The sequence below is a fragment of the Osmerus eperlanus genome, chromosome 9 (genome assembly GCF_963692335.1).
Source record: "Osmerus eperlanus chromosome 9, fOsmEpe2.1, whole genome shotgun sequence".
Classification (NCBI taxonomy): domain Eukaryota; kingdom Metazoa; phylum Chordata; class Actinopteri; order Osmeriformes; family Osmeridae; genus Osmerus; species Osmerus eperlanus.
The window spans coordinates 18661203-18667952 of record NC_085026.1 but is presented as its reverse complement, the minus strand read 5'-3'; the positions used below and the strand labels follow the sequence as shown (position 1 = coordinate 18667952).

Genomic DNA, 6750 nt, shown 5'->3' with positions numbered 1-6750 from the left:
AGTACTTTCCATGTATTCCAGACGTTACTATTTTCTAAGGTATTTTCCACAAAATGCATGCTGACTCGCCATGCAATTTTCCTGTGATAAACTGCAATTATTACAATTCTCTAAAAGGTGAGTTATTTAGTTATTTCATCATTCAGTTATTTAGTTTGAAGCAGAAGAAGCTCTCCAGAACGGCCCAATCCCAACCAACAGCACACAGCCGGTTCCACCAGCAGCACACAGCTGGTTCCACCAACAGCACACGGCCGGTTCCACCAGTAGCACACAGCCGGATCCACAAACAGCACACAGCCGGTTCCACCAGCAGCACACAGCCGGTTCCACCAGTAGTATATTTTATTTTATTGTATATTTTATTTAATTCTAATTCCACTTTGTACTGCTAGTTTATGTACCCTTAGTATAGATAGTCCACATATTAAAAATGTAGGTCCCTATATGTTTATTGTATGCACCTTCCTGCCAAAGCAAATTCCTTGTCTGTGAAAACTTTCATGGCAAATAAATCCCATTCTGATTCTGATTCTGATAGCACACAGCCGGATCCACAAACAGCACACAGCCGGTTCCACCAGCAGCAGATAGGTTCAAGACAAAAAACAAACCTGTCACACACATCTTATGTTACTTGCAACTTCCTCAACAGTTTGACCTGACTTTGTTCAGTTTTCTGTACTGTATCTAATGAAAGACCCTTCATCCCAGCAGCCAGATGAATCAGCATTAGAAGAACAGTGTGACCTCTGACCTCTGACGGACTTCTGTTCCAATCTGTCTGTAACTGGAGGATGTGCATTTCCAGTCATCAATAAACACTGGACAGAAGGCCTGCTTCACTCTCCCTCTTTCCAAACACGTGTGTGTGTTGTGGCAAATTCCAACAGAATGACTATTGAATATTGCACATAAAGATTTAACTGTTCACTGACAGACTAGTTGGGTAACGTTGCTTCCAGGACAGCTACTTGCTCAAACACATGAAACCTCGTTATGTCCAATGTAATCTGCTTCTGATTACAGATTCAGTAAAAAAAATTATAATGTGACTATAAAAAATATATAGACATAGAGATTGAATGGTAAAGAATTTAGGACAAAATTTGGGACAAAAGAAATGCATGTTCTGCCTGACAGCAGCATGTACAGGGCCGTACACAGTACCAGAGTATGGCAGCATTGATGGGAAGGACTGAGTGGAACCTAGTAGGCAAGCACACATTCACATTGTCCTTCCCGACCAAGAGTTTCCATGGTTTGGAAAACAACATGCAAACAAACCAATCCAAACATAAACAGGAAGCAAAAAAACACAATTATCAGCATTGAAAGCCTAAAAATCGAATAAAAATGCTTCAACTTGGCACCTAACTAAGCTTTAAGGGGGAAGGCCTCAGGCCACAGTAAATCCTACTAGCAGTTTAACATACAGTGGCGGCCTACACTGTAGCAGGACTAGCAGTTTAGGGATGGTATTTAGGGGAGAGGCTAGTATTGTTGGCCAAAAACCGCATTTTACAATCCTTAACTGGGATGTTTCCCAGAACACAAGCAGTGTGTGTCATTAAACACAACAGGTTTACAGGATTCATTCTCTTTGTACGTTTGTATTTCCTGTTACAGTAGATATTTTCGACTTATCACTTTTTATGTGGGTATTTTGGGCATATTGTCATGACACTCATGAAAGTGTCTGTCATATTGACAGACACTTTCTAACAACACAAATTATTTTTATTGATACAAAATAACAGATGAATGATGCCATGATAGACTGTTGTCACTAACAAACTGGCAAAGCATCAATTTTCTGTATATATTATGATGTTGTTCTACTTCTAAAATGACAAATACTGGAGCTGAAAATGGCCGTAAGTGTTGACCCAAACGTTGAACAATAATCAAAGAAACAGCTAAACTTCTAATCAAAACCAGACTCCTGTTTTTTGGAAAGATCTCTTGGCTTGTGTATTTATGTAACTTTTTCGGCAGACAATCAGACACACAGAAAGCCTCGTAAGGGGGAGCCAGTTGAGTGGAATAAGGTCGTTTGTCTTTCGGCAACTTTGATCTTACAGGAAGCTCTAAAAACCTGTGATCATGTCATCATTGCACTGCTGAACTGACATGACTTCACAATAACACCGCATCCATGCCAACATAACCAAAGTCAACATACAGACACATAATGAACCTCTGTGATCATCCTCATGTTCAGAGTGTTCTGATTAAGTAGAGCTGAAGGCTCACCAGGGAGAACAATACTGGCTTGTTGGTTCCCTTGGATTAACAAACAGCAGACTGTTCTTAGAGCAAATCTGAAGTACAGTAGCCAAGCCATGCTACGCATTCCAACCCACTCCATTGACAAATCCCACGTCCAAGGTTCAGATGAGGGCTTTAGCAGTTCCTTCCTTAGCCAAAGTTGTTGTGTATGTTAACTGTTCCCCAGGATTCTCGTAATGCTGCGCAGCGCTGGCTGCGTCTGTCAGAGGAGTTTCAGCAGCGAGGAAGCGAGCTGCCATATAAGGGAAGTGTACAGCCTCGTCAGAGCGTTTCCTCGAAGAGTCCCAGGGCAGAACTGGTATGTATCTGGTCAGTGACTCACAGTCTTTCTTCTTCTGACCCTCTCTATCAGTGATGTTGTACATTGTGTGTGTGTGTGGCAGAGGGGTATACTTTGTTTAGTTTCAGTGTGTCAGATCCACTACTGTGTACGTTGTGTATCTTTGGCTGTTGCTGAGTTACCATGACTGTTTATGTGATGGATTCCTAAGATTCAGCTCAAGGGAAGGGATATGCTTAATATCAACAGTGTGTACAATGCAAAGGGTGTTTTAGCAATGGCTCAGAGTCTTGCTCTTCTGACTGATGGTGTTAGTGTGTCAGGGTTCATCAGGGTTCAGTCGCTCTGTGCTAGTTAGGGCTCCTGATTTCTGCCCTGAGAGGACAGAGACCCCAGTCTGCCACTTGTTATCGACAATTACCACACATACACACACACACATACAGTAGAGAAGCGTAGACAGCTGAGGAACAGGCTTCTGTTGTGCTCGAACACAAATGTGTGTCTAACTAGGCTGGTGTCCATGTCGAGCTGGCTGCGTCTGTCTCCTGTCTGGAGCATAGCTGGTCTCCCTCCATCCTCCTCCTCCTGTCTCTCTTCCTATCTCTATCCTCCTGTCTCTCTCTTCCTCCTCCCTCCATCCTCCTCCTCCTGTCTCTCTTCCTATCTCTATCCTCCTGTCTCTCTCTTCCTCCTCCCTCCATCCTCCTCCTCCTGTCTCTCTTCCTATCTCTATCCTCCTGTCTCTCTCTTCCTCCTCCCTCCATCCTCCTCCTCCTGTCTCTCCTCCTCCTCTCCGTCACCTCCCTGCTGATTGAGTCACTCTCAGCAGCTGTGCTCCATCACCCCTCACCTCATTCCACAGAAGACTCTTACAGCATTGTCACTTCCTCTTCTTCCTTTTATGGATGGTAAGGAAAGGACTGAGGATCCAGACTCATTATTCAGGACTGCGGCCTTCTGGTACCATGTTTAAAGTCATGGGAATGTAAGGAGAGGACCAATAAATCAGCATTATTTGTTTTTTTTCTGTGAGATCGCGACATTTGAAAGGTTTGTCTAAACAAACCCTGTGTTCCATGAAGTTAAAAAAGCACAATGCTGCACATTCTTGTATCCTCAGATTGACTATCTCTTTTGAAGACCTGCGTGCCAGTGTGTTTTCTCTGCTGCCAGTTCTACATCATGGAGGTCACATGTGTTTTCTCTGGGAAGCCCACCTAGCAGCAGGGCATGTCCTCAGGCAGAAGAAGAAGACAGACACTCACTAATACAGCAGCAGTATTATGAGCAGTTTTCAAATGTACCATTACTGAATCTTTGTGCACTCTGTACATTGTGATTACACATCTGCTTTATGGTGTTCAGGAGGAATAGATGTTTAAGCAGTGCTGTTGAAGACAGCAGATCAAATATTAGCATATCGTCAGACTGTGAGCGGTTCACACCTCCAGGCGGCTGGGCAGGGGCGTGTGTTTGAGGAGGGTTTTGACCAGTGGTGAGACAGCTTTAGCTTGGCACATTATCACTGGACTTGGAACTCAACTACCTATTTATAGGTTTCATCAAAAAACCTGAAAACCTTTCTAATTTCTTGCATTTTTTTATATCTTGTTTACAAAGGAGGGAAATCCTGTATTCAATGTTTAAACTGACATGTTTAGTTTTCCCATCTCCTCTTCCTCCCTCTCTTCCTCTCCTCTTCCTCTCCTCTTCCTCCCTCTCTTCCTCTTCCTCTCCTCTTCCTCCCTCTCTTCTTCTCCTCTGAGAAAGAGCTGCTTGTTTTGAGAGCCAGATTGGAATCCTGTCCCTTCTGTTTGGACCTGGCATACCACTGAGGTGAGGTCAGATCACTGAGGTGAGGTCAGATCACTGAGGTGGGGTCAGATCACTGAGGTGAGGTCAGATCACTGAGGTGAGGTCAGATCACTGAGGTGGGGTCAGATCAGTCAGGGCTTGGAGAGTAAACACAGGTTAAAGGACCTGGCGATACCTGGAGATGCAAACTGGAGTTGAACTTTTATCTTTCTCCCCTCCTCTTCCTCCTTCTCCTCCTTCTCCCCTCCTCTTCCTCCTTCTCCCCTCCACCTCCTCCTTCTTCCCTCCACCTCCTCCTTCTCCCCTCCTCTTCCTCCACCTCCTCCTTCTCCCCTCCTCTTCCTCCTTCTCCCCTCCACCTCCTCCTTCTCCCCTCCACCTCCTCCTTCTCCCCTCCTCTTCCTCCACCTCCTCCTTCTCCCCTCCACCTCCTCCTTCTCCCCTCCTCTTCCTCCACCTCCTCCTTCTCCCCTCCACCTCCTCCTTCTCCCCTCCTCTTCCTCCTTCTCCCCTCCACCTCCTCCTTCTCCCCTCCACCTCCTCCTTCTCCCCTCCTCTTCCTCCACCTCCTCCTTCTCCCCTCCACCTCCTCCTTCTCCCCTCCTCTTCCTCCACCTCCTCCTTCTCCCCTCCACCTCCTCCTTCTCCCCTCCTCTTCCTCCACCTCCTCCTTCTCCCTTCCACCTCCTTCTGGTTCTCATTCTCTATCATTTCAGACAGAACTTTGTATTCATCTTTTAAAAAACTATTGCAAAACTGTTAGCTTATGGCCAAAGTGATGTAACCACCTAAAACACAGAACTAATCCAGAGTTTGGTTTTGTTTGTGTGCCAGCACAGTGGATGAGTATTTACACTCTTGATTGTATTGACAGTGAAACAGTCCTGAGAGAAGCCTGCCACAGCCACACCCGTCTGATCAACTACTAAACTGTGCCATGCCAAAATACAATTAGTTTCCATAAACAGTTTTTAGTTTTGGATACCAGACAAACTTACCAGCCCGTTCTTGCAAATGACTATTGCAAACTATGTGAAGAACTGTTTCACTTCTGGGCCAGGACTCTCTGTGTACTTTACCTTTTGATCATCTTTAGCACATCTTCATAACCGCTGAATCAACACTGACTGTTTGGTTGATCAGTAGGTAAACTACGGACATCGATGACTCCAAGGTCCAATCAGAAACGAAGTTATTCCATGTTCTCTTGTAGGTTCATGGTATCAGTCACAGTGCTGGAAGGTGTGAGGGGTTCCTGAGGGAATTATTTTGGCATCCCTGGCCCAGCCCTGTCTTCCCATACAGGGCTGTAGTGTTACTGGGCCTCTGAGACCAGGTTTCTGGGCCAATTATTTTCCTCCCTCATTTGAATTGTGTGACTCCATCGTGGATTCTCATAGTTTATGTGCACCAGGATGGGCTGGCTGAGGAGGATAAACTGATGAGGTGACTTCACAGCTCCAGGATGTCCTTGGGGTTTCTTCTCAACTGCCAGAATCAAACATCCACAACCCATGTGCATGAAGATTCTTGGATCATTACACTTTTCCTTGTGCGATCCAGGCGATGTCTCATTCAATAAAACAGGCCCACACCCTGATTCATCCATCCCAGTCAAGTCTGCGAGCTCCCTGCAGGTTTAGGCAGACAAAAGCCATCCTGTTGTGTCAGTCTTGCGTAATCCAGATCAATAGTGGTTCAATAAGCAGCCTGGCCGGGCTGTCAGAGATACAAGCCCTCAGGGCAACAGCAGCCTAAACATCTGCTCTCCTCTTCCCCTCTTCTCACTAAAGAGAGGAATGAGAAACCCCAGGTCTCCAGAACCTCTCCCCAAACCCTGACCAGAACCTCTCCCCAAACCCTGACCAGAACCTCTCCCCAAACCCTAACCATAACCTCTAACCCATGGTTTCTCAATCTGAAGATATTGTGTGGGACCATTTAAAAAGTAATTCTCAAGAGGTTTCTTATGCATAATGTAGACAGAATCCCAGTCCAGTCAAGGACGTTCCTACGGTGAAGAACTAACAGTTGACATGCAGATGCTCAGCTTGTCTCACTCCCAAGGGTTGTGAGAGGAGAATACAGAACCAGTGATGATACAGCACTGAGTCATGTTTACTTTACTTCCTTATATTCCATGAGTATGAAGTTGTATTGTAAGCAGATGATGACTGGTACAAACAGACATATCCTTGATGATTGTGAGTGTGTCTGATTGCAGCTGTGTACAATTCCACAGCTGACCGCTGGTGAGAAGGTCCACCCTTGCAGAGCTTACAATCCCAGCACAAAGGCTTGACTGATGGGCCAGATCTGGGCTGGCTGACTGGTGTCTGGACTGGATACACAGCCGGGGA

At 45.5% G+C, this 6750-nt stretch overlaps 1 protein-coding gene across 2 annotated transcripts in view; it reads left to right on the top strand.

Moving 5' to 3' along the window:
* Window positions 1-2519: 2519 nt before the first annotated feature.
* The window catches only part of LOC134026755 (KATNB1-like protein 1), a 35646-nt gene continuing 31415 nt past the window's right edge, over window positions 2520-6750 (top strand). For both annotated transcript variants that reach the window (XM_062469694.1, XM_062469692.1), the window contains exon 1: window positions 2520-2590. The gene's annotated coding sequence lies outside the window, so the exon portion shown is untranslated. The remainder of the gene's footprint in view (window positions 2591-6750) is intronic.